This window comes from Sapajus apella, unplaced genomic scaffold, assembly GCF_009761245.1.
Source record: "Sapajus apella isolate SASKATOON/1434 unplaced genomic scaffold, GSC_monkey_1.0 scaffold40, whole genome shotgun sequence".
In the NCBI taxonomy this organism is placed as follows: Eukaryota; Metazoa; Chordata; class Mammalia; order Primates; family Cebidae; genus Sapajus; species Sapajus apella.
In genome coordinates this window covers 8,425,614-8,453,574 of record NW_022436980.1, presented here as the reverse complement: position 1 = coordinate 8,453,574, position 27,961 = coordinate 8,425,614, and the positions used below count along the sequence as shown (strand labels likewise).

General features: G+C 39.1%; 1 pseudogene across 1 annotated transcript; it reads left to right on the top strand.

Annotated features, from left to right (window-relative positions):
- The first annotated feature begins 2 nt into the window (after positions 1–2).
- Positions 3–27,639, top strand: LOC116565366 (annotated as a pseudogene). The gene is made up of 2 exons (XR_004275407.1): positions 3–111; positions 25,897–27,639. The product of XR_004275407.1 is annotated as a serine/arginine-rich splicing factor 6 pseudogene (transcript).
- The last annotated feature ends 322 nt before the right edge of the window (positions 27,640–27,961 follow it).

The following is a 27,961-nucleotide window of genomic DNA, read 5'->3' as shown; positions in this document are numbered from 1 at the left end:
GCATGGATCCAACAAATCTGGTTTCTGCCTCAAACGTACTTATCATATTGGACATTTCTCCTTTGGAGAGATTACTTGAGAGTGGAACAGGCCATAACATGCTGGACACAGGTAATGTTTTTTGTTCTCTTTACAGCTCTGGTGTAATGATTAAGCCTAAGGGTAACCAGGGCTGTGAGATCTTTCTTGGGAAAGATCAGATAATAGATTTATATATTTGTTTTTCTTCAATTTATTTTTTACCTTTTTTAAATTTTTATTTCTAGGAGCTTACAGGTCAGATTTATATATTTGTACATTACAAATATATACATATTGTAAGGCTGGTTGCCTCGCCGGGAGGCCAGACACACCCACCTCTGCACTCAGCACCTGACTCTGCACCCAGCACCAGGCTCTGCACTCGGCACCAAGCTCTGCCCCATGGCTCCCCTGGAAGGCTCCGGCAGATGCAACCCTGGCCGGCTCTCCCACCGTAAAAACCCGCCCAACAACCCGCCAACCAATAGCAGCCCGCACCGTCCTAATCCCACTCCCCCAGACCCAATCAGAGCACCCAGCTATTGCTCGGTCCTCCTAGCCATAAAACCCCTCCCCTCCGCCAAGTCAGCGCGACTTCTCTGGCCCCCTTTCCCCAGACCAGAGAACCTCGCCCGGGAGCTGAATAAATTCGCATTTAATTTTCTTATACTGGCCTCAGTTTCCTCATTTTAAACTCGGCAATAACCCTCACATATATTTTATGAGGCCAATTTTATTTCTACCTTCATGAAATCACTTTCTTCAAATTCTAACCACATTTTAAAGTGAGAGAAAATAAATAGGAAGATAAGTTAGATTTTAGTGGTGTCTTTATGATCATACTCAATACAAGGAAACATCTGCCAATCCAAGCATTTATCAGTAACAATACTAATATTTTTTCTCATTTGCCCAAATCTGTCTCTCAATTGAATCCAGACTTGAGAGCTGAGAAAATAAGAAGTTATCTAATATCTTCTTAAAATCCCAATAGGAACATGTCAAATGGGGACGGACATATGGTAGGTTACATTTTTCAAAGATTGTTCTGGCTACTGATTGAAGAACATATATTAAGTGGTCAAGACGAGAGGTAGGAGGGTTGGAAAACTGCTTCCACAGCAGGAAGAAAGTATAGTGGCTTGGACAAGGGGGATAGGAAAGGAGATGACGAGGAGTGGATAAAAAGGATACACTCTTGAAGACACTAGTAGCGGACGGATTGAAGGTGCAGAAAGAATAAGAGAGAAGTCGTGGATAATTTCTAGGTTTTTGACATAACTATATGGATGGGTGTCATTTACTTAAACAGAAAACACAGCAGAAGTGGGCTTGAAAAAGGAAGGAAATTAAGAACTTTGTGTTAAATATGACAAGTTTGAGATTTACATCAGATATCTTAGTGAAGATAATCAGGTACCGAGCTCATTTTGTTCATGTGAACACAGATTTAGATGTTTATATAGGGTTTGGTATCAGGTTTCAGGCATCCACAAGGGGTCTTTAGCGTATCCCTTACCAAAAAGGAAGAACTACTGTGCAAGCTGGAGAGTCACTGGCATATGAAGAGTATACCTTCACGTCCTGTAATATACAACTCATAAACTATAAATCTAAGTCTCAGAAGGTAGGAATAATGTGCACATTCAACACTTAAAGTCATTTCATGTGGAACAACACAAAGGAAAAGATTTTCAGACATTGTTGAAGAGAAGTTAGAACTTTAATTTCTCTAAACTTGTGATTCAGAGCATTTTATGACAATATAATGACACCAGGAGGAGTGTTTGAGGATTGCATTTAGGATGAGATTAAAGGCAAGCATAGGTTGATATTTTAGACAGGAGGAAACACATACTTATATATGGTACACACTTGGCACTGTCTTACACATTCAATCATACTCACCTCTGCCTAGTCCAGACAGTAACACACGTCCCTAACCTCCTAGCTGAGATAGCTTCGCTTCACAGAGAACAAACATCACCAGATCTTACATGTGGTTTTCAGTGGACATGTATTTACCCATTTTGGTTAAGTTTATTCTTATGTATTTTATTTTTTTTCTGTTGCTAATTGTAAATGAGATTGTGTTCTTTCCTTTTTTGATAGTTGTTGTTTGTATATAGAAATGCTGCTAATTTCTGTATGTTGATTTTGTATCCTGAAACTTCACTGCACATTTGAGGAGATGGTTACTTCTTTAGACTTTATAGATTGGTTTTGTCAGGGACAGACCTTTTCCATGTAGCTCAGTGTGGAGTTTTGGCTAAGCCAGCTGGTAGCATATAGGGGCAGGCATGTTGTGCCACAAGGGTCCCTGGTCAAGCAGGACCCAATGCCAGTGCTCTGTGGCTGAGTGGTACCCACTGGTTGTATTCTGCTATCTGGCAGGATCAGCTGACTGGGCACCATGGTCAGTTGGGGCCAGTTAATGAAATGTCTAAAGTTGAGTATGGCTGTCTAGGGGGATTTCTACAGTCAGGCAGGGTCAGTGGCTGGGCTCCAAAGTCAGGGTGGGACCAGTTGGAAGAGCCCTGTGGTTGGACAGGAAGACTGGTTGGGCTCCACAGTAAGATAGGACGTCTGGCTGGGCTCTGTGGTTGAACAGGGCTGCTATCTGGGCTCTGCATTCAGGTGAGCAGGGTTTCTAGCTAGGCTCTGCATTCAGATGGGGCTGTTGGTCATGCTCCCTGATTGAGCAGGGCTGCTGGAAGTGCTCCCTGGTCTAGCAGGGCTGCCGGCTGGGCTCCCTGGCATTACAGGGCTACTGTCTCGACTCTCTGGTTAGGTAGAGTCACTGTGTGGGCTCCATCGTTGGGTAGGGCCAGTTGGAGGGCTTTCACACTTAGGCAGGGCTGGATGAGTGGACTCTGGTTGGGCAAGGCTGCCACTGAGGCCCTGTTTGGGTAAGACCGCTGGTGGAAATATGGAGCCTCCACAAACATCTGCATGCTGCTGCTGCAATTCCCACAACTCTTCTTTGTTCATAGCTCTTTCCAGTCTGTCTAGTCAGGCCAATCCCCCAAGCATTCCATGTGAAGTGACACAGAATTGAGCCTCTTCTGTATGTCTCTGAAATGCTGGGGAAATTGAACAGCCACCTCAGTCTCTCTCCCATTGGAGAAGTTATAGGCTAAGGGGATCCTTCTTGGCATGGCTCTGTGCTGGCTTGCTGGAGAGGTAACATGGGTCAAGTGAAATCATTCCTCTGACGTCTTTTAATATAGCTTTTCTATTTCTATGCTCTACTGGGTCCTGCAATTTTATCCTAGTGAACTAGACTTCTCACAAAGGCATTCTTGTCTGTGAATAGTTACTAACTCTGTGAAAGGACTAAAGGATTTCTGTGAGTGGTCTTGGGCTGGGACCCTCCCATTCTGCCATTTTGCTGAAACCCATGTATGTAGTGATTTTTTGTTAAAAAAAAATAAAAGGCAACTATTAAAAGTGATTTTTTGGGGAAATATAACCTTTACAAACTACTTCAATATTTTCCTCTGGTTAATTCATCTTTAAATAATTCTACATCTTGTTAGAGAAGTTTGAGAGATCATTTTGAAAGCTTTTATTTTTTTCAGTAATTACATTCGGAGCAAGCTATAGTGTGTGTGTGTGTTTTTCACAGAAAATGTGTTTAGTTATTTTATTTTCTAGAACTAATTAACATCTGAATTAATTTCTTTTTTTTTTGAGATGGAGTCTCGCTCTATCACCCAGGCTGGAGGGCAGTGGGGCAATCTCGGCTCACTGAAACCTCTGCCTCCCAGGTTTAAGCACTTCTCCTGCCTCAGCCTCTCCAATAGCTGAGACTACAGGTGACCGCCACAATGCCTGGTTAATTTTTGTATTTTTAGTAGAGACAGGTTTTCACCATGTTGGTCAGGCTGTTCTCGAACTCCTGACTTTGTGATCCACCTGCCTTGGCCTCCCAAAGTGCTGGGATTATAGGCATGAGCCACCATGCCTGGCCTCTGAATTAACTTCAACTTGGTCATGTTCATATTTCACAGAAAGTTTTTGAATCAGAGTAATAATTTTTACATTTATTATGCCATTTGAATGTTCAATTGACTTTTATTGTTTTTGTTTAGAAGAATTTTTAAAGTATAGAAGAATGTTTTATAATAAATCAAATGTCTGATTAAACATTTTAGTGTAGTATATTAATATATCTAAAGATGTTAATGGCTCTTTTTTAATCTTAATAATGTTATTATATCAAAAGAATATCAATGTCTTGTTGGTACCTAAAAACACCATGGTCTACCCAAAGATTGAAAAATAATATTGTGATCTCAGTTTCTTATCCAGAATTCTTCAATTAGATAAGTCATAGAGAATCTAGAATCGTTACTCCAACTCTCTTCTCTTTGAAAAATCAAAGTAGAAATTTTCTTTCTTCTATGGAAAAATGACAAAGGTAAAGTAATATTCCTCCCTAACACCTTTTCATCTCTTTAAATAAAATACAAACTTTTTACTCTCATCAGCAGCCTCCTAGTTACCTCTTTGACATCATCAAATATCATTTATTTCCTTGTCATGACACTTCAGCCACTCAGGTTTTCTTTTAGGTTCCTGAATTGCTAGGTGCTTTTCTACCTATGGGCCTTTGCATAGGATCATATTTTCTATTTTTCTCCTGGCTTATTTTTTTTAACTTTTAATTTTCATGAGTACATAGTAAGTATATAAATTTATGGGGTACATGAAATACTTTGACACAGGCATTACATCGGGAAAATGGGGTATCCATCACTTCAAGCATTTATCATTTTTGTTACAAACAACCTATTGTACTTTTTTTGTTATTTTTAAAGGTAGAATTAAACTATTATTGACTATAGTCACCCTGTTGTGTTATCAAATATTAGGTCTAATTCATTCTTTCTTCTTATTATTTTGTATCTATCAACTATCCTTGCTTCCTTCCCACAATCCCCCCTCATTCTTCCCTGCCTCTGGTAACTATCCTTCTACTCTTTCTATCTTTATGAGTTCAATTGTTTTAATTTTTAGCTCCCACAAATAAGTGAGAACATGCGAAGTTTGTCTTTCTGTGTCCGACTTATTTCGCTTCACATGATGACCTCCAATTGTATCCATTTGGTTAAAAATGACAGGATCTCATTCTTTTTAATGGCTGAATAGTACTCCCTTGTGTATATGTACATTTTCCTTATCCATTCATCTGTTGATGGACACTTAGGTTGCTTCCAAATCTTGGCTATTGTGAATACTGCTGCAAAAAAACAGTGGAGTGCAGATACCTCTCTGATATACTGATTTCCTATCTTTTGGGTTGTGTAGAGAAAACTCCTTAATCATATTTTTTCTCTACTCTCGCACCACAATAGTCATCAACATAGAAGATTTCTGTGACCATAGTGTGGGATGTTTTCCCCCACACACCAAGCAGCAGACACCAGCTATTAATTCAGTTCGACACTACCCAGAGATAGTGTCATATCCCACAAATTGAGGGCTCAGTTCCCAAGCCCTTCACCCACCACACCAGTCACAAGTCTGGGCCTCTGTAATTTGTGACTAACCAGCTTCAAATTGGGGTTTCCATGACCCTCTCTTTGAGTTCAATTAATTTGCTGAAGTGGCTCAAAAAATTTAAGGAAACACTAACTTACATTTACTGGTTTACTATAAAGGATATTGCAAAGAATACAGATAAGAGAAGTGGGACAAGGAGTAGGGGACCATGGAGATTTCACGCCTTCCCTGGGCATGCCACCCTGCAGGTACCGCCATGTGTTCAGGTATTCGAAAGCTCTCTGAACCCTGTGCTTAGATTTTTATGAAAACTTCATGATGTCAGCATTCCTTCCCTAGGGGTAGAGGGTGGGACTCCCCTCAAGGGAGGGCTGAAAGATGAACAATCAGAAAGTGAAGCTAAGATTAGAGTCCTGCTTTGGGGCAAGTGAAAGTAGGATAGAAGAAGGTCAGAGGCCCATCTCTGAGGCCTGACATACCCAACATTGTAACAAAAGACTGTTGTAACAAGGGTTGTGGGCGTTATAAGCCAGGGTCCATGGATGAAAACTAATACATTTCATAACACCATGTGGGTACATACCCAGCAGTATGTACCAGGATTTTTGCCATTCAGGTGACAGGTGACTTCCTATCTCCCCAGAGAGGTCTTCCTTGACCACTCCATCCATAGGAACTGCTGGTCACTCTGTCTCAGCACTGAATATATTGGTTCATTGTCTTGATTTCACTGCTGAATTTTATTTGTCATTTATTTATTCCTTTCTGTTGCCTCTATGTCTGCCTCATAAATGAGCCATGAAAGGAGAAGCTGACTGCCTTGTTCATTACTATATCCTTAGCACCTAGAACAATGCTTGGGACATAGTTGTCATTCAGGTAATATTTGTTATGTGAGTGAATGAATGAAATAAATTAATTCTCTGTCATACTATTTGTGATAAGAAGAAATTATCAGAGTAGGCAGACAGCTAGATATCGAATTCCAGTGTGCCCTGGAGTCTTAAAATTTGTCTACTTTCGGGGTCTGGGACTTGTTTGGGGTCTATTACTCATTTATTCTTGCCTGTTTCTCCATTTTGGAATTGAATTGTCTGTCTTTTGCCTGTTCCACCATTGTACTTTGAAAGCATGTAACTTGTTTGATTTTACAGGCTCCTAGCTGGAGGAAAATTTGCCTGAGGTTTTATTGTGCTTTGAGTCTTATGCATATGTCATTTGGTGAGACTCTGGACTTTGGACATTTGAGTTGGTGCTGGAGCCAGTTAAGACTTTGGAGCAACTGGGATAGAATTAATGTATCTTGCATGTGAAAAGGACCTAAATTTGGGGGAATGGTGGCAGAATGCTATGGTTTGAATGTGTCTCCTGACATTCACATATTAGAAACTTAATCCCCAATGCAACAGTATTGAGAGGTGGGATGTTTAAGAGGTGACTAAGTCATAAGGGCTCTGACTTCATGAATGAATTAATGCCATTATCTTGAGAATGGATTAGTTATGATGGGAGTGGATTCCGATAAAAGGACGAGTTCAGCACCCTTGCTGTTCTTTTCTTGCATGCTCTCTTGCCCTCTACTTTCTGTCATCTTGTAATGCAACAAGAAGTCCTTCACAAGATGTTGGCCCCTCAATCTCAGACTTCACAGTCTTTAGAACTCAGTAAATAAATTTCTGTTCATTATAAAGTACTCAGTCCAGGGGTCAGAAGCGGGAGCTGCAATCCCAGAACTTTGGGAGGCCAAGACAAAAGGATCACTTGAGCCCAGGACTTTGAGATCAGTCTGGGCAAAAGAGCAAGACCACCCTATCTTTACAATTGATCAAACAATAGCCCAGCTTTGGGTATTCTGTTATAGTAGCACAAAACAAAGACTTTTTACTCTTTCAATAAACTATCATAGTTATAAATGTCTCAAAACAGAGACAAGAGATAGAGTAGGGAAAGACTACATGATTTTTCTCTTTTAAGGTTAATTCATCTGAAAATAGAATGGATTTATTTCCCTAGTGTCACTTCCTTATTGTTTCCCTCTTCTCTATTTTCTTTTTCCACTCCTTCCTCAACTTTACACAAGCTTTTCAGTCTTTTTATGATTCTCATCCACATTAATTGTCTGCAGGAGAAAAAATGTAGCACAGTATATAATATAGAATAATTTGTTTTTGCAGCAGTCACTATCTCTTAAGCCTAGCTAGCCTTGGCCCTCTCTTGTCTGTAACATGAGAAGCATGAACAAGATGAGCCCAGTTGGTCTTCCAGTTTTAACATTTCTTCTCTGGACATTATTCCTAAAAGGTATTTTATCTTCTCTTGTATTCTCAGAATAGTAAAGCATGTTTGTTTTCCATGGTTGCCATGTAGAAACACATTAAAGAAACATTTTTAATAGACTTCATCCTGAAAAAATCACCTCTTATATGGCTATAAATTGGGTTCAATATTCTTGCAATGCAGTCAATTTCAGTATGGTTGAAGAATTTCTACACATATTTATATGTGCATCATTTTCATCTAAGAAGATGCTCTCATCTCAGGACATTTTGCAGATCACTGACCTTGTCAAATTGCAGAAAAGAATCACATTCTCTTCTAGCATATATGAAAATCTAAAAAGAAAACCCTGTATTATCAAGGAGCTATAAATTTCTACCATTCCCTGAACTTAAAAGAGTTGTATAACAATCTTTTTCCTTTTATCTCTTCTAGGGTTGCCAAATAAAATACAAACTTCACAGTTAAATTCTAATTTCAGAAAAAGAACAGAAAAGTTTATAATATATTCGAATTCTACATAGACATACTGGTTTGATTTGGCTGTGTCTCCACCCAAATATCATCTTGAATTCCCATGTGTCATGGGAAGGACCTGGTGGGAGGTAACTGAATCATGAGGGCAAGTCTTTCCCATGCTGTTCACTTGATAGTGAATAAGTCGCATGAGATCTGATGGTTTTATAAATAGGAGTTCCCCTGCACAAGCTCTCCTTTGCCTGCTGCTGTCCATATTAGACATGGCTTGGTCCTCCTTGCCTTCCACCATGATTGGAAGGCCTCCCCAACCACGTGAAACTGGCTGTTAAACCTATTTTCTCTTTGCCTGCTGTTATCCATACTCTTCTTTGCCTTCTGCTGTGATTGTGAAGCCTCTCCAGCCACGTGGAACTATAAGTTCATTAAACTTATTTTTCTTCCCACTCACGGGTATTTCTTTATCAGCAGCATGAAAATGGACTAATACACATACTAAACATTTATTTATTTAACCTTAATTATTTTTTATTTTTTGAGTCAGAGTCTCTCTATGTTGCTCAGGCTGGAGCTAGTGGCATTATCTCAGCTCACTGCAACCTTCACCTCCTAGGTTCAAGTGATTCTCCTGCCTCAGCCTCCCTGAGTAGCTGGGAACTACAGGCACACACCACACACCGGGCTAATTTTTGTATTTTTAGTAGAGATGGGGTTTCGCCATGTTGGTCAAGTTAGTCTTGAACTCCTGACCTCAAGTGATTCACTCGCCTTGGCCTCCCCAAAGTGCTGGGATTACAAGCATGAGCCACTGTGCCTGGCCTTAACCTTAAGTTTAAATTTAATTGAGCATCTTGCATTTCTATTTGTTAACTCTAGCAGCTCTACTTTCTTTCCACATAGACAAAAAAACTCTTACGGAAGAGCTACTATCTTGTTCACTTTCATGTTCCCACTGTAAGCACAGTATCTTTATGTGCTACTCAATTTTTGCTGAACTAGTTAATAAAAATATGGACTAGACAAATATATGTAGTGTTTGTAAATATTATTTGTAATTTAGTAGTTGATAACATGAAAATGAATTATCCAGCTGAGCTTAGTCATAAGAGGGACCCGGTGGGAGGTAACTGAATCGTGGGGGAAGTCTTTCCATGCGTTCTAAGAAATACTCTAAGTTTATGACTACAGTGGACTTGGTCATAGAACTAAGAACTAAGAATCACTTAGTTCTAATCATAAACTTATGACCATCTTACGGTTTATGATCATAAGATGATCGCACACTAATTTTGAGTTTTTAATCATATGTGAGATGAATTACTCTGATGCCTAATTCAAATACTTTATGAGTCCTTTAGCCTCTGAAAAACTGTTAAAAGAAGAAATGGCTCCAATATGCTAAGTACACCACTTCTGAAAGAGGGAAAATACATGACTAACATAAGTAGAAGGGTTATGGAAACTCAATTGAACTGAGAATTTTTATTTTCTTTTGTAATATTTTCCCTTGACATCAGGGACTAGTAGTCAAGGATATAATTTAGTTAATATGCTGATAAAATAAACCCATTTTCCATGGGAAACTTTAAATTAAAAACATTTCCATTCAGTAACCAAAAAAAAAAAAAAAAAAACTTGTAGAGATTTGACCATGAACTTTACATAAGTGAATACTACATTAAAATTAACAACAAAAAATCTAAAATTGCCTCTATGTGCTATATGTCATTTTGCCCATTCATTGATTTCTCTTTTCCCTCTTATTTTAAAATTGATAAAAATTTGGTTTTAAATTTTTTATTAAACTTTTGCTATCTGCAATAGACAGTGTTTTAAGGAATAGGAAAACACATATCTATCTTTATACGGAAGATGGTACACTTAGTGATTTGCTTCCAAAGATCTGTGTCTATCAGCTGCTTTCCAAAACATGCTCTTGTACCAGTCCCCTGTGAGCCTCAGTTTACTCAACGGCAAGATGGAGGTCAGGATTTTTGCCTCAGATAATGGTTAATGAAAAAATAAGAACATGTGTATCAAAACACAACTTTTGAGCATTACATTAAATTTGTTTCCATGTATTATCAATATGGATGGTGTGTCGGGAAGACAGAATATAGATAAATGGGAAAGTTAAATCACTGGGCTTCAAATTAGAAGATTCCTTTAAAATATTTGTCTTGTAAATGGCCTGATTTCCCATGACAGAGAATGACTGACTCACTGAATTACATTTATTACCAAATCTACAACCACCTTTTGAAGAGCTACTGTGGAAGAAACTAGAAATACTGAGAGTTATAGTTCCTGCCAGAAGAAGTGGTAAAATAGACAGATAGGTAGACAGATAGATGGATCAATAGATAAATATGTTTGTATTAGGGTGTGAGTAAATCACAGCTACACTTGAAAATAAGAATGTGCCTTCTCTCTCTCTCTTTCTCTCTCTGACTAGTCATGCAATGGGAGTGATTGCTTACAATATGAGGAAGAGTAGATTAGAGAGAATGGAGAATGGACAGTGTGCATGTGACTGTGATTTGTAAAAGAAACGAGGCGCAGCCATGCTCAGAAAAACAGATACCAAGGTACTTACTATCCTGTCAGTGTGCTATACTTCCCACACACTTTCCATAAAATAGTGCCCTGTTGGGCTGCACAAACACCTATGACACATAATCAAAGATAAAGTCTTCACTACGGGAATAATGAGATGTTTGAGGGAAGCCAACACACAGAGAAAGAAAGTCAATTAGCCCAGGAACCTAGAGGGAAAAATAGAATTAATAGAGCAAATTAAATGGAGCTTTTTGGAAGAGGTTGGAGGAGAACCATAATTAACATTCTCAGAATAAGAAAAAAAAAAAAACAAAAACAAATTATTGGTTGTAAAAATTAAAACTGTGGTTGTTGAAATGACAACCTTAAGATATAGCCTAAAAAGTAGACCAGACCCAACTGAAGATTGATGGAGTAAACTAGAAGAATGAGACTAAGAATTGCCCTAGAATGCATACAAAGAGACAAAGAGAGGGAATGTATGAAGGAAAACTTAAAAGACTTTATGGACTAGACCCAGAATGTCAACAGCCATTTCATGGGAGTTCCCAAAAGTAAGAATAGATCAAATGAGGAGGAGATAATATTTAAAGAAATAATAGAACATAATTACCCTGAGCTGAGAAAGACATGAGTCCTGAAACTTAAAAGTTCTACTAAAAGCCAAACAAGAAAAAATGTAAACACACTACCTATAGTGTGATTTCAGAACACACAAAATTATGGAGAGAAATTCTAAGAGCTTCCATAGAACAACAAGAATAATTACCTACAAATGAATAAGAATGAATTAACATCAGTCTTCTCCAAAACTCTGAAGGCAATAAGATGTTGAAGATATCTTATTGATAAGATAAAAAATATCTTCAAAGTCTCAAGAAACTTACAATAGAATTTAACACTAGAATTCCAATCCTAGCCAAATTAGGAAGATAAAAATATCTTATACATGTAAAAATTCATTATATTTATCACCAAAACTCTTTCTGCATGAATTTTCTGAAGATTTATACCAGAAAAAGAAACTCCTGAGGTGGTTCAAGATGGCTGACTAGCAGCAGCTAGAGTGTGCCACTCTGACGGAGAGGAAACAAAATGGCAAGCAAATTCTGACTCTTTAAGTGGATCATCCAAGAAACCATATCAGGATCCATCAAGGGAAAGAGAAGACATACAGAGATCAGAAAATAGTGAAGCTGGCCAGCTGCCCACCCAGGACTGGCATGGAGCTAAGAGAAGCTTTCTAACACAGGGACAAGGTGAGGAAGTAAGAGTTCCCAGGGAATCTACACTTACCACAGAAACCTGTGCAATCCAGGAAATGAGAGAACCCCTTGACCCCCATCCTATGCTGGGCCTCACTGATATAGAAAGCAGCCAGAGTTTTTTACAGAGGTACCACTCAAAACCACGGGGAGTCCATTAAGCCTTAGACACCTGAACAACCTGGCACCAACTGCCATAACACCAACAGAGGCAACAGTTAGGGTGCTGGGGAGCAGTCAGACTCCTTTGCTCCTCCCTGCCAGACAAGGCTTGACTCCTGCTTCTAGCATAGCAGACCCAGCCCTGCCTGAGCTCTGCCAGTGGGCTCAGCTCTGTGTCCCTCCAGGAAACACCCAGGTGATGAATTGGGAGATTCCTCCCACCCACACTGCTGCTAGTCAGATGGGACTCACCAGCTTGGGCTTCCAGCATAGCAGCCCCTCTCCTGCCTGAACTCTGCAGCTGGGCACAGCTCTGTGTTCCCCTAGAAAGCGTGCAGAAATCTGGTGGTCCATTCCACTCCACCCGCCCCCACTACCTCTAGCCAGATAAGGCTCATTGGCTTTGGCAGTGCCCAAGCAGGAGAGGTGCCCCACTCCCAGAACACTTTGAGGAATGAGACACTCAGGTTTGTGGGCTGACAGAGGAGTGAGTTGTGCCTCCTACAGGGCCAGTCCGGGAAGGGTGTGACCTGAATGCTAGTCACGGCCTGAACCTGAGGAAACCCTGCAGCCCAGAGTCCCTAACAAAGGAAATGTGAGTGCAGCACCAGTAATCAAAAGGGGGTACACCAATGCCCTGGAGCAGACCTTGTTGGGGTGTCACCTTTCTCCCTGCCATCACAAAGTGCTATTTTGAATGTGCGCAAATATTCAGAGAGTTGTATGAGTAAGAGCCTATCTGCTTACCTGCGGGCCAGCACTCTTAAGCTCCACCTACTGGTTCAGCTCCAAATTACAAGACCAAAAATATTTTGCCAGGCATACAAAGCTTATGAGACCCTAGGCAAAAATCCAGCAACAATTAAAGATCTTATACAAACCCTTGACCTTCTGAAAGCGTCCAGAAACAAACCCAGATGACTATGTTCATTTGACGCCACAGTTAAAGGGACACCAGCCCTCTCAATGAGAAAGAATCAGCAAAGAATTCTGGCAATTGAAAACACAGAGTGTCTCCTGACCTTCCAATGAACAGATTATCCCCTCATCCAGCTAACAACCAGATAACAACATGATGACTGAGTCAACATCTCACATACCAATACTAACCTTGAATGTAAATGGTCTAAATGCCCCCACTTAAAAGGCATATAGTGGCAAGCTGGATCACAAGACAAGATCTAACTCTCTGCTATCTTTAAGAGGCGAATCTCACAGGTAATGACAGCCACAGCCTCAAAGTAAAGGGATCGAGAAAGATTTACCATACAAATGAAAAATAAAGACCAGCAGGAGTCACTATTCTTATACCAGATAAACAGATTTTAAATAAACAACAATCAGAAAGGACAGAGAATGATATTACATCATGATAAAAGGATCAATTCAACAAGACCTAACCATCCTAAATATATATGCACCCAACATTAAAGCACTCAGATTCATAAAACAAAATTCTTCTTGACCTACAAAAACACTTAAGACAGCCACAGAAAAAATAGTGGGGGACTTCAACACCCCACTGACAGCATTGGACAGATCATTGAGATGAACTGAATGAAACTGAGATGCAAAAGACCAAAAGTGTTGAGTTTAAGTCCAGAATTTCTTTGTTAGAAAGCTAAGAAAGTTTAGTTAGAAAAAAAGAAAGAAACCTTTAGACCAATATCCCTGATGAACATAGATTTTTTAAAAATCCTCAAGAAAATACTAGCAAACTGAATCCAGTAGCACATCAGAAAGCTAATTCATCACTATCAAGAAGGCTTTATTTTTGGTATGCAAGATTGGTTTAACATATGCAAATCAGTGAATGTGATTGATCACATAAACAGAATTAAAAGGGAAAAACATATGATTATCTCAATAGACAGAGAAGCAGAGAAAGCTTTCAATAAATCCAACATCCCTTCATGTAAAAACCCTCAACAGACTAGGCATGAAATCTCAAATTAATAAGAACTTTCTATGAAAGACCCACAGCCAACACAATACTGAACAGGCAATAGCTGAAAGCATTCTGCTTGAGAACTGGAGCAAGACAAGGATGCCCTCCTATTCAACAAGTACTGGAAGTTCTAGCCAGAGCAATCAGGCAAGAACAAGAAATAAAAAACATCCAAATTGAAAAAGAACAGTCAGTCTATCTCTCTTCACTGACAACATGATTCTATACTTAGGAAACCCTAAAGACACTGCCAAAAATTTCCTAGAACTAATAAATTAATTTAGCAAGGTTCAAGGATACAAAATCAATGTACAAAAGTCAGTAGCATTTCTATACACCAATATCATTCAGGCTGAGAGTCAAATAGAGAACGCAATCTTATTTACACAAAAAAAAATGAAAAACCTAGGAATATAGTTAATCAAGGAGTTGAAAGATCTCTGCAAGGAGAACTATAAAACACTGCTGAAAGAAATCAGAGATGAAACAAATACATGGGAAAACTTTCCATGCTCTTGGATTGGAAGAATCAATATTACTAAAATGGCCATTCTGTCTAAAGCCATTTATAGATTCAATGTTACTTCTTTTTTTTTTTTTTTTTTGAGACGGAGTTTCGCTCTTGTCACCCACACTGGAGTGCAATGGCACAATCTCGGCTCACCGCAACCTCCGCTTCCTGGGGTCAGCCTCCCCAGCAGCTGGGATTACAGGCACGCGCCACCATGCCCAGCTAATTTTTTGTATTTTTAGTACAGACAGGGTTTCACCATGTTGACCAGGATGGTCTCGATCTCTTGACCTCGTGATCCACCCGCCTCGGCCTCCCAAAGTGCTGGGATTACAGGCTTGAGCCACCGCACCCGGCCCTCAATGCTACTTCTATCAAATAACCAATGTCATTCTTCACAGAATTAGAAAAAACTATCCTAAAATTCACAGGAAATCAATAAAGAGGCAGAATAGCCAATGAAATCTTAACCAAAAAGGACAAAGCTGAAAGTATCACATCAAATTATACTACAAGAGTACAATAACCAAAACAGCATGGTAGTGGTATAAGAACAGACACATAGACCAGTGGAACAGAATAGATAACTCAGAAATAAAGCTGCACAACTACAACCATCTAAACTTCAACAAGGTGGACAAAAACAAGCAATGGGGAAAGGATTTCCTATTCAATAAATGGTGTTAACTGGCTAGCTATATGCAGAAGAATGATACTGAACCCTTACCTTTCACCATATACAAAATTAACTCAAGATGGATTAAATGTTGAAATATAAGACCTAAAACTATAAAAATCCTAGAAAAAATACTAGGAAATACACTTCTCAATATCAGCCTGGGCAAAGAATTTTTGACTAAGTCCTCTAAAGCAACTGCAACAAAACCAAAAACTGACAAGTGGAACCTAATTAAACTAAAGAGCTTCTGCAGAGCAAAAGAAGCTATCAACAGAGTAAACAGACAACATACCGAGTGGGAGAAAATATTCATAAAGTAGGTATCTGACAAAGGTCTAATATCTAGAATTTCTAAGGAGCTTAAACCAATCAACAAGCAAAAATTAGCCTCATTAAACAATTGGCAAAGGACATGAAGAGACACTTCTGAAAGGAAGACATACAAGTGACCAACAAACATGAAAAAGTGTCATCAGCACCAATCATCAGAGAAGTGAAAATTAAAACCATGAGATACCATCTCACAACAGTAAGAATGCTTTTATTAAAGTCAAAAAAACAACAGATGTTGGTGGGTCTGCAGAGAAAAGGGAATCCTTATTTACTATTGGTGGGAATAAAATTAGTTCAGCCACTGCGGAAAGCAATTTGGAGGTTTCTCGAAGAAGTTAAAACACTGCTACCATTATACCCAGCAATCTCATTACTGGGTACATATGCAAAGGAAAATGTATCATTATACCAAAAAGACACAAGCACTCGTATGTTCATTGTCATGCTATTCACAATAGCAAATGCATGCAGTCAACCTAGATGCCCATCAATGGCGGCCTTCGAAAATGTGGTTCATATATACTATATAATATAGCCATAAAAAAAGAATAAAATCATGTACTTTGCAGCAACATGGACAGAGTTGGAGGGCATAATTTTAAGCAAATTAATGCAGGAACAGGAAACCAAATACTGCATGTTCTTATTTACAAGTGTGAGCTAAACACTGAGTATACGTAGACACTATGGACTACTAGAGGGGAGAGAGATGAAGAGGGGCATGTGTTAAAAAACTACCTATTGTGTGCTATCCTTCCTATGATTTAGATATAGTTGGTACATATGCAGGTTTGTTACAAGGGTGCAGTATACCCATGTGATATATATTTTTAAATGCATCAATTTTCTTGTTTTGTTCTTCTGCACTGAGCTGGCAGAGATTCTCCAGGAGGGCACCCGCTGGCCTCATGGCAAACTTTTGCTTGGGCATCCAGGCATTTCCATTCATCTTCTGAAATCCAAGCAGAGGTTCCCAAATGTGAATTCTTGACTTCTGTGCACCTGCAGGCTCAACACCACATGGAAGCAGTCAAGGCTTGGGGCTTCCACCGTCTGAAGCTACAGCTAGAGCTGTACATTGACCACTTTCAGCCATAGCTGGAGCAGCTAGGAAACAGGGCACCAAGTCCATAGGCTGCACACAGCACAGGAACCCTGGTCCCAGCCCATGAAACCACTTTTTCCTCCTGGGTCACCAGGCCTGTGATGAGATGGGCTGCTGTGGAGGCCTCTGACATGCCCTGGAGACATTTTTCCCATGGTCTTGGGGATTAACAATAGGCTCCTCGCTACTTACGCAAATTTCTGCAAATGGCTTGAATTTCTCCCCAGAAAATGGGTTTTTCTTTTTTATCACATTGTCAGGCTGCAAATTTTGTGAACTTTTATGCTGTGCTTCACTTATAAAACTGAATGCCTTTAAAAGTACCCAACTCACCTCTTGAATGCTTAACTGCTTAGAAATTTTTTCCACCAGATACCCTAAATCATCTCTCTCAAGTTCAAAGTTCCACAAATCTCTAGGGCAGGGGCAAAATGCTGCCAGTCTCTTTGCTAGAACATAACAAGAGTCACCTTTGCTCCAGTTCCCAAAGAGTTCCTTATCTCCATTGAGACCACCTCAGCCTGGACCTTAATTGTCTATATGGCCATCAACATTTTGGGCAAAGCCATTCAACAAGTTTCTAGGAAGTTCCAAACTTTTCCACATTTTCCTGTCTTCTTCTAAGTCCTCCAAACCATTCCCAACTCTGCCTATTATCCAGTTCCAAAGTCACTTCCAAATTTTCAGGTATCTTCAGTAGTGCACCTCTCTGCTGGTATCAATTTACTGTATTAGTCCATATTCGTGCTGCTGACAAAGACATACCCAAGACTGGGAAGAAAAAGAGATTTAATTGGTCTTACAGTTTCACATGGCTAGGGAGGCCTCAGAATCATGGTGGGAGGCGAAAGACACTTCTTACATGGCAGCAGCAAGAGCTAATGAGGAGAAGCAAAAGCGGAAATCCCTGATAAGCCATCAGATTTTGTGAGACTTATTCACTATCATGAGAATGGCATGGGAAAGATGATTAAATTACCTCCCCATGGGTGTCTCCCACAACACATGGGAATTCTAGGAGATACAATTCAAGTTGAGATTTGGGTGGGGACACAGCCAACCCCTATCAATGTGGAATCTCTCAGATACTGGGAGACAGTTCTCCATGAGGCTCTCACTTTTTGCATATCTTGCAAAGCAAAACATAAACACTTTGTTTCAGATTCATTTCCAAGATATTTGTATAACAAGCAACATTGGAAAATAGAGTTAGTGTCTCCCTCCAGAGCAAAGGGAAGGCATGCTTACTACCCATTATAAAAGATTAGGTTCCCTATGTTTGGTATTTTCTCCTGTAATGTAGCCCACCATTTGTAAAGGCATCCAACTGAACCCATCTGTATCACACCATGGGACTTGAGGAGCAAGGCAAACTGGCATAAATATGCTGATGATTATGTTATTTGCAGGGCTGTGAGCAATCATGTCCTTTGTCTCTGTCCCAGGAGTCTCATGTCCTCTACCAGCATCCATGAAACTATGAGAGCCCAACTTCTCAGCTGCAAGCAGGTAAAAATCTCAGACCTTTCAGGTTTCTCGATTTTAAACTCAAAAATTGCATACTTTATGATTCTACTTATATCAAGTCCAAAAGCATTAGAACTAACATATGATGTTAGAAGTCAAGATAGTTTCCTTGGGGAGCAAGGATGTGGCTTAAAGTAGGCATTGGGGAATTCTGATCTTCTAGTTGTTAATCTGAAAGAGTACTGATTACATAGGTTATCCCATTCAAATTCAACAATCTGTGCACCTGTTATTTGTGCTTTTTCTCTATAAATACTTATTTCCATAAAATTTCCACTTAAAAAAATTTTTTTTAAACAGAACAGTTGGCGACCAGAATACTGCAGATTACCAAATTAATGAATTAAAAAACATGTGCAACTAACTATTTAGTACTCCAAATAAAGAAAATAAAGAACCAAACAACTAAAAGGTTAAAAAAAAAATGAAGGAGAGATCCAAGAGGAAAAATATACTTTTGTTGAGATTCCAGATGTAGACAAGAGTCAAGAAAGTTACATGTTTGGATATATGCTGTTTGAAACTCAGAATTGCAAGGATAAAAAAGTCTGTTTTCTCTACATGGTCAGGAAGATAAAAACAGAGACAAAATGACAGGGTACCTAAGATGGAAAAAAAAATTATACATATATATATATATATATGTGTGTGTGTGTGTGTGTGTGTGTGTGTGTGTGTGTGTGTGTGTGTGTGTGTGTGTGTGTATCTTATTTACAACACTTTGTTTACAATGCTCAATTGCAGAAACAAATAAAACTAGCTACAACATATTTAAAGAGGGAGAAAAAGTTACCTTATCACGTATATGTGAAGACAATGGAAATATATTCTCAGATGTAAATGGACTCAAAAGATACATGACTCACTTACCTCACTAGAAAAATAAATAGGGGAATAAATACTCCAGCTGCCTGATAAGTGAATCTAAATCAATATCCAAGAGTAGGAAGATATAGTGCAGAAGAGAAACAGCAAACCATAAAAATATCACTCAGTACTCTTAATATAGTTATATATCACTCAGACATGCATACCCATAGTTAAGCCTTATATTTGACAAATATGTAGTTTCTCTTAATTTATTTTATTCTTTCTTTTTAACAAAATTGCATGTTCCTACAAGGCAGAAACCATAGTTTATATGTTTTTTCTGTCCTCCCTTGGGTCTGTTATAGGATCAAAGACATGGAATGCAGGAATAACTGTCCAGGTACTTGGAGAGAACCAAGTAACCATAACAAGCCCTAGTATCACATGTAGATTTTGTCTTAAAGACAAACTCATTAACAGAAGTGGCTTCTTGGAATGTCATGTAGGTTGATGCAACTGAATGTCATGGGAATGATAGGAAGGTTATCTCTATAGCCAGTTTTCCTAAACTTTAATTTTTCATCTGGAAAGTTGGTATCCAAGAAAGGATGAGGTAAATGCCTTATTCACAAACCATCAGTGTCTCCCCAGTGCTTATTAAATATGTTCCACATATGTCAGCATGGCAGTTAAGACCTAGTATAATTTTCCTAGGGCTAGGGATATAGAAAGGTCCAGAAATATCTTAGTTTTTAATTATTTTCAGATATAAGGAATGCATTTCTTAATTTTCTCCAGAGGCCATTCCAAGTACCTCATTTCTCTGCCAGTTAGAGGCATAAACCACACTTAATATGTTGAATCACTTTCTCTCCAACACATATGCAGATGCATGGGTTACGTTTGTGGGAACATAAGCCTGCAGAGTAAAATGGGGACTAAGAAATTAAGAAGAAACAAAGCTTAAGCCAAAAGACTCCCTAGAACAGATCAAGACAGAATCTAGTCTAGAATGTCTGTTTGGTCAAACTTTAAATAAATGATCAAAAGTAATTCTACAGGTAAGCTTTGAAAATTGAGATCATGAACATTTCAAGTAGAAATATGAAACTCAGTTATGGAAGACCACAGAATAAGGATAGAAATTCCATAACCTTGGTACTAGTAAATAAGGGTAGATAGTATTGAAAAATTAGTTAAGGCCAGGAGCAGTGGCTCAAGCCTGTAATCCCAGCACTTTGGGAGGCTGAGGCAGTGGATCATGAGGCCAACAGATTGAGACCATCCTGGCCAACATGGCGAAGCCCCATCCCTACTAAAAATATAATAATTAGCTGGGCATGATGGTACATACCTGCAGTCCTAGCTACTCGAGAGGCTGAGGCAGGAGAATCACTTGAAGTTGCAGTGAGCCGAGATTGTGACACTGTACTCCAGCCTTGTGACCAGGCAAGACTCTGTCTCAGGAAAAAAAAAAAAAAAAAAAGAAACACAAAAATTAACTGGGCCTGGTGACATGCACCTGTGGTCCTAGCTACTTAGGAGGCTGAGGGAGGAGAATCGCTTGAACCATGGAGACAGAGGTTGAAGTGAGCCAAGATCACACCACTGCACTCCAGCCTGGGCCACAGAGTAAGACTCTATCTCAAAAAAAAAAAAAAAAAAAAGAAAGAAAGAAAGAAAGAGAAAAAAAAAAGAAAAAAGAAAAATTAGTTTAACCAGATTATACCTAAATCTAAGAATAAATAATTTCAGTGTAATGGAAATTGCTGATGTAATGGATTTATATATAAAATAACATTTATTTAAAATAAATATTTGTGGTGTTTCCAGTAGGTATCAGGCATTGTTTTGGAAATGAATATATATACCTGAAGAATACAATCCCTGACCTCAAGGGATAAGTGAATGAATAGGTCAGGTAACTTTCAGAACACAAAGAAATAATTATAATCCATAATTGTGAGGAAACACATAATGGGGTAGAAATAATTCTGCTGGAGAAACTATGAAAGAACTGACAAAAGAAGTGACACTTGAATTAAATCTTAAATGAGTGGGAATTGTCCAGGATGCAAAATGGTGGAAAATATGCAGTCAACAAATGGAAGAGAACACATGTTCAAGGCTACAGAGGTATAAAATATTATGGAAACATAAAGAGGTTACACGCTATGAATTAGCAGGAAGGCTAGGGAGAAGAGTTATCTTCCTGTTTCCCCTATGGACATACTGGAAAAGTAGAACTGAACACCAATTTTACCATGCTATGATTATACAGACTTAATTTTAAAGGCATGCTGAATCCAGTGTGAAAGCAAGCATTATGATCTTCAGGATTTGACTGAAACATCAGTGACCAACCTATTGTGTAGAAAGAGAATCAAATTGTGATCCCTTTTATGCGCTTGCTATCTCTGCAAAGATTCAGGGACTCTAAGGCTAAGATGGTTTAGGTTTTGTATTCTTAGATTCTGGGTATGCTTTTCTGTCTATTAGGTATGAAATAAAGTGGGAAAGATAAAGCTGGGGGTGTAATCTGGAACCAAATTGCAAAGACTTTAAAATGTCCTTCTGAAGAATATGCAGATTACCCTTATCTGTGTTGATGTTTAGGAAAAGGGACTACAGAGAGTTGGCTCTGTGACATAGAAAGAGAAGAGAAACAGAAAGCACAGGAGGCTAACAGAAATATGAGAACTTAATGAATCACATCGATAAAGTAAATTCCTATGTATGACAACATTTATTTTGTGATAATATTTATTAAGAACTTAGGAAGAGTCTAGTTACCAGCCAGGGCAGAGAAAGCATCCCTGGCAAAGGTACTGAGAATCTGCAGTTAAACCCAGACAACATAAAGCCAATATCCTTCAGTGCCAGACTGAAGTATTTACCTAAGCAATGTCCTAAAAGGACAAGAAGCGTGGAGCTGTGGCTATAGATATCCAAATTAGAACGAAACCACATCAGGCAGGGCCAAGTCCTGTGAAGAAACTTTCTTCAAAACAGAGCAGTGAGGTCTGGGAACAGAGACCAGCTGCAGGAAACTGGGCTGACCAGAATAAATAGGAAAGTAGCCCACAGAGAGCTGACCAAAATAATAAGGCAGGGCCCTCTTCCTGCTATTCCCAGGACAGAAGCGAGAGGGGGGTGCAGGGAGAAATGTTTTGTAACCAAAGGATCTAGTCAAATTGACTTTTCAGAGTACAGTATTTTGGTGGACTACTGCCTCTCATGCTGAGTGTTCACAAATTCATTTCTCAGTCAGGAATTAGCTAATACTGCATTTCAGCCTAGGCAACAGAACGAGACCTCATCTCTAAATTTTTTTTTTTTTAAAAAGGAATTAGCTAAGACTGCTTCTAAGCCAAGCTGAAACACTTCAGGAAATTCTCTTGACATCCAACTGCTCTTGATTCTCTGGGTGTCAAGGGGTAGTAGAGTCGCTGGGAATGTTTTGAACTTCATTGTCAGGAGCTGGGATGACGCAGAGTTGGAATAGCTATCTTTAAAAACAGGGCTCTTTAAAACCCAACCATACACATAAACAAAAGTCTCCTATTCCAGCTGCTATTCATCAGCAATGTGTACATTTAACAGAGACCTCATCAGAAAGAAATGATGATTAGAGCTGAAAGCCATTGTCCTCAGATATGATTTAAATTTTAAAAAGAGCCCGAGGTTGAGGAGCCTGAAAATCCAAAAGCTTCTGGGACTTCACTAAGAATCTTCTGGGGATGAACAGCCTCACTATGTCTCCATAATACAAAGTTTTCCTCAAAGCTTCTCCGATTATCCTTTGCTTCAAGCATGCCACCCACTCTAACCTAGTTTCTTCCCATTTTCACTTCTCTCTATTTATTCCCTTCAGTCAGACAACCTGGTTGGACCATCTGCCTGGACATGGATTTAGATTTGCTCTGCATACTACTTCTCTGATGTGCCATTTTAGTTGCATATCCTGTGACCTATGGGCAACCCACTCCCAGTGCCATTGGCAGCTCGAGCTCTCATCACAACCCAGCTTTGGTCTATCCTCCTTTGCTTACACATCCTAGGGGGAAGGTCTTACAGGCAAGGAAAAATTCATGAAATGTTCTAAACAGAAAGCATCATTAATTGGATTTGTTTTAGCAAATACATAAATTAAATTTGTTTATTGCCAATGACAGAATTCTAACTTTAAGGGGTTTTGCAAAAGGGCAACCTCTTTAAACACGGTTTCTCATCAACTGAGATTGGCTCCCACCTCTAGAGATGTTGTAAGGATCAAATGAGATAAACTATGCAAAACCCGTGGCACACTGCCTGGCCCATAGCTAATTATATAAAATTAGCTACTTGTCCATCCAACTGTATTCTGATGGATGGCTAATGATTTTGGAATGTTTGAGAAAAGCTGTTTTTCCCTCACATTAGTTTTCATGCCTCAAGCCCTCTTAATTAAAGGCATCTATGAGAACCAAATTATAGTTTCTATTCTTGTTTATAGTGTCTTAATTTTGAATCATATGAGAACAACTGCTCCTGACATGCTTGACCACACCAAGGCCAGACTGATGCCCTTCCAAGCACTCACAGCGCTCAAATGAACTTCAATCTTCACAGTAACCGCTAGGTGAGACAATTATCTATTTATGGCTCGTTCACCAGGCAACAAGCCTTCTAAAAATTTATTTGAATTCCAAAGAGCTTAGCACAGGGCTTGGCATATAACAAGTTTACCACAAAAATATGTAAATATGTGTTGAGTGAATTAATGAATGAGTAGGAACAGCAATTTTTGAGCATTCTGGATATGATACAGAGTTATAGTGTTTTGTTTTCTCTTTTACCCACTGGTGGTATTGTTTTTATTGTTCCTGGAGATAGATGTGTTTCACTTAGTTCTAGTACATTGTTCTTTAAATATTTTACTGATTTACATTTGGAAATATTTTAAGGCTTTAAAATCATTAACAATGAGAGAAATATACATGCATTTTTCCCTTTCAAGATTGTTTTGCTTCAGCAGTCAGATTTTTAATAAATAGAAGTATTTAATAGATAATTTTTAATAAATAAAATTAGGAATTTATGTATACACTTCCAATTCAAAACTTGAATTTCAGGGCTCTTAATTAAAATCTTTAATTCCATACTTCTGCTAATTTTTGTTATACAAGAAAGCTATATTTCTAAATATATTAACATACATACTTGCTGTATACTATATTTTCCACATATTATTTTTAAAATAATAATATCACCAGGCATGGTGGCTCCTTCCTGTAATCCCAGCACTTTAGGAGGCTGAGGTGGAAGGATCACTTGAGCCCTGGAGTTCAAGGCTGCAATGAGCTATCATCATGCCACTATACCCCAACATGGACAACAGAGTAAGGCCCTGTCTCAAAGGAAACAAAGAAACAAACAAAAAATAAAATAAAATAAAATAATACTATCAATATTACTATGACAAGCACAAAGTGAAGATTAAAATATATATATATATTTTTAATTCTTGTAATATATCCCTGCAAGGTTGTATAGTCAAACTACTGAAGTCATTTGACATAATTATTCTATGTGGTATGTCATCAATCTAATATACAGTTAAGTTTGTTTCAGTTTGTCTTCAATTTGAGGAATTGCTTTTTATTTACGAAGTATTATTATTTAATCATGCAAATAATTTTCATTATTTCTAAGTCAAACTCTATACCAAAGTACATTCTCTGGTCTCATTTCCATCCTTAAGTATTCCACACTACTCTGCTCCCTCTAAGAGGAAGCAATTCTAAAATTTTTAGTTTTCATTATTTGAAACTATTTGTGTGTGTGTGTGTGTGTGTGTGTGTATAAATCTTTATGTCCGAATGTATATGTGTGTGTGACTATGTGGATAAGTATGTTATAGCTACTAATAGTACCATTTTTTGAGATTTCTGAGATGCTTTAATGTAGTCAAGATACAATGCAGAACAGGCAGTGTTTTTTTTGTTTTTGTTTTTTTTAATAAAAAACAGATTGTGTGAACTTGGAAGTTGTTCTGGGTTCTTGTGGAATCATGTATACCACAAGGTCACTATATTTTAAAGCATCGTCAGCGAAAGAGTTTAAAACTAGGACATTTTGTGTGATATGTGGGTTATAACAAATGGGATACTCTCTGGTTTTCCCAAGATAACTAGGGTGCATTTTTAGCTTACAGATGACAAAACTTACCTTAACTGCAATCCTGGTTCAATAATCTTATTCCTAAACCCTTGAGCCTCTTCTCTTTGACTTTGTCACTATTTCTCCTTTGTTTTTCCAACATATCGATGTTTCTCCAGGGCCAAGGAGCTGTGGTGAGAAAGGTCAGGTCTGCCTAAGCTCCATAAATTCTCCCATCACTGTTGTTAGGAATCTGTGGATTCTCTAATTCTTCAATTCTCTTCTCCAGACATATCTGGATACTTGTTTTTACCTGAAGAAATATTTAAGCCAACCACAGTCTAGGACCAAGTCTAAATGGGAATTACGTTAGAGATTCCGGCATTAAAATGCCATTGGCTCTGAATCCAGCTTCTTTCACTCTGTTGGGCTCTGTGCCAGTTTCTTATACCACTTATCGGTAAGCACTTGGTTTCAACGGGAGTAATAAACTCACATGAACAGGAGACAATAATTAAGTCAAAAGAAGAAATGTGCCTGTGTGGCTGGACTCGGCCGCCGCTGCGGTGTGAGGCGCGTGTTCGGGCTTTTGCGGTCCCCGCACCCGCACCGCGGCTACTGCCTTGCGCTCCGCGGTTCAACAACCAGCCCTTGGGCCCCTGCCCGTCACGGACAGGCCGCGCGTCTACATAGGACGCCTGAGCCACAACGTCCAGGAGAAGAACATCCAGCGCTTTTTCAGTGGCTATGGCCGCCTCCTCGAAGTAAACCTCAAAAATGGGTACGGCTTCGTGGCGTTCGAGGACTCCCGCGACGCCGACGACGACGTTTACTAGCTGGACTGCAAGGAACTCTGCGGCGAGCGCGTGACCGTAGAGCACGCCCGCGGCCCGCGTCGCGATCGCGACGGCTACAGCTACGGAAGCCGCAGTGGTGCAGGTGGCTTCAGCAGTCCGAGAACGTCTGGCAGAGACAAATACGGACCACCTGTTCGTACAGAATACAGGCTTTATTGTAGAAAATCTTTCTAGTCGGTGCAGTTGGCAAGACTTAAAGGATTTTATGCGACAAGCAGGTGAAGTAACCTATGCGGATGCCCACAAAGAACGAACAAATGAGGGTGTAATTGAGTTTCGCTCCTACCCTGACAGGAAGCGTGCTTTGGACAAACTGGATGGTACAGAAATCAATGGCAGAAATATTAGGCTTATTGAAGACAAGCCACGCACAAGCCATAGGCGATCTTACTCTGGAAGCAGATCCAGGTGTCGATCTAGAAGACGGTCATGAAGTGGGAGTCGCAGGAGCAGCCGCAGCAGATCTCGAAGTATCTCAAAAAGTCGCTCCCGTTCCAGACGCGGAGCAAAGGTCGGTCACGTTCTCAATCAAAAGGCAGGAAATCTAGATCAAAGAGCAAATCTAAGCCCAAGTCTGATCGGGGCTCCTATTCACATTCTCGAAGCAGATCTAAGGATGAGTATGAGAAATCTCGAAGCAGGTCTCGGTCCCGATCCCCCAAAGAAAATGGAAAGGGTGATATAAAGTCAAAATCCATATCAAGAATCCAGTCCCGTTCCAATTCGCCACAACCTGTTCACCCCTCAAAGGCTCGTTCTGTGGCCCCTCCTCCAAAAAGAGCTACTTCAAGATCCCGTTCTAGATCTCGCTCAAAGTCAAGATCAAGGTCCAGGTCGAGTTCCAGAGATTAATTCAGAACTCCTCTTCTTTGCACACTATTGCAGAACATTTTCCTACTTGCTTAGGCAGTTACTCTTACATGTTTGTACCTGGCCTCTTCTGCAACAGGAATTCTCCTGAAGTCAGGGGCACACAGAAATTTGATTCCTGGCCAGATTTGATGAAAAAGATGAGGTTCTAAGGAAATGGTGGCATGAAGTCAAAGACCCTCTCCCTTCTTTGTAGAATTAAGATAACTTTGATTTTATAGCTTTTGAGCTACAATAACTTTTGTAAAGATTAAGCTCATTTAGCTGTTTTGTTTTTAAGTATTTCAGCAGGATCTGCTGGCAGGGTTTTTTATTTGTTTGCTTATTTTTAATTAACTGTTTCAGGCTTCCAATACTTAAGGCTTTAGAGGGAGAACCCAATTTTCAATTATGTTGGCTTTTTATAAAGCTTGAGTTATGTAAGATTTAAATAAATGTTTGCTACCAAGATGATTGCCTTATTGAATAGGTCACTATTAAATTCCTTTAAATGTTGATATCTGCTATTTGTGGAAACAGTATAAATTCTGCTTAAGTGTAAAACAAGACAAGCCTCGGACCAGCAATAAATTTTTCAGTTTGCATAATATTATTTTGTGCTGTTAATCAAATTTGCCAAAGTCTTTATCTGCCTGTTTAACAAGTTGGGTTAAAAATAAAAGGTATTTTGTAATCAAAAAAAAAAAAAGAAGAAGAAGAAGAAATGCTTACTAATCAGAAAACCTCTGGCCATTAGGGCTGGCACCTAAAAATCCAAAATCACTCCAAGGCCAAATCTTAAAGAAGATTCATCCTCTTATCAGTCCATATGGAATAGGTCTATAGTACCTGGAATCTGTAGAATTCTGTAGATTATCACCTTCTAACCAAACATGACCCACTGGCACCTATTGCTTGTACTTCTGCCCTTG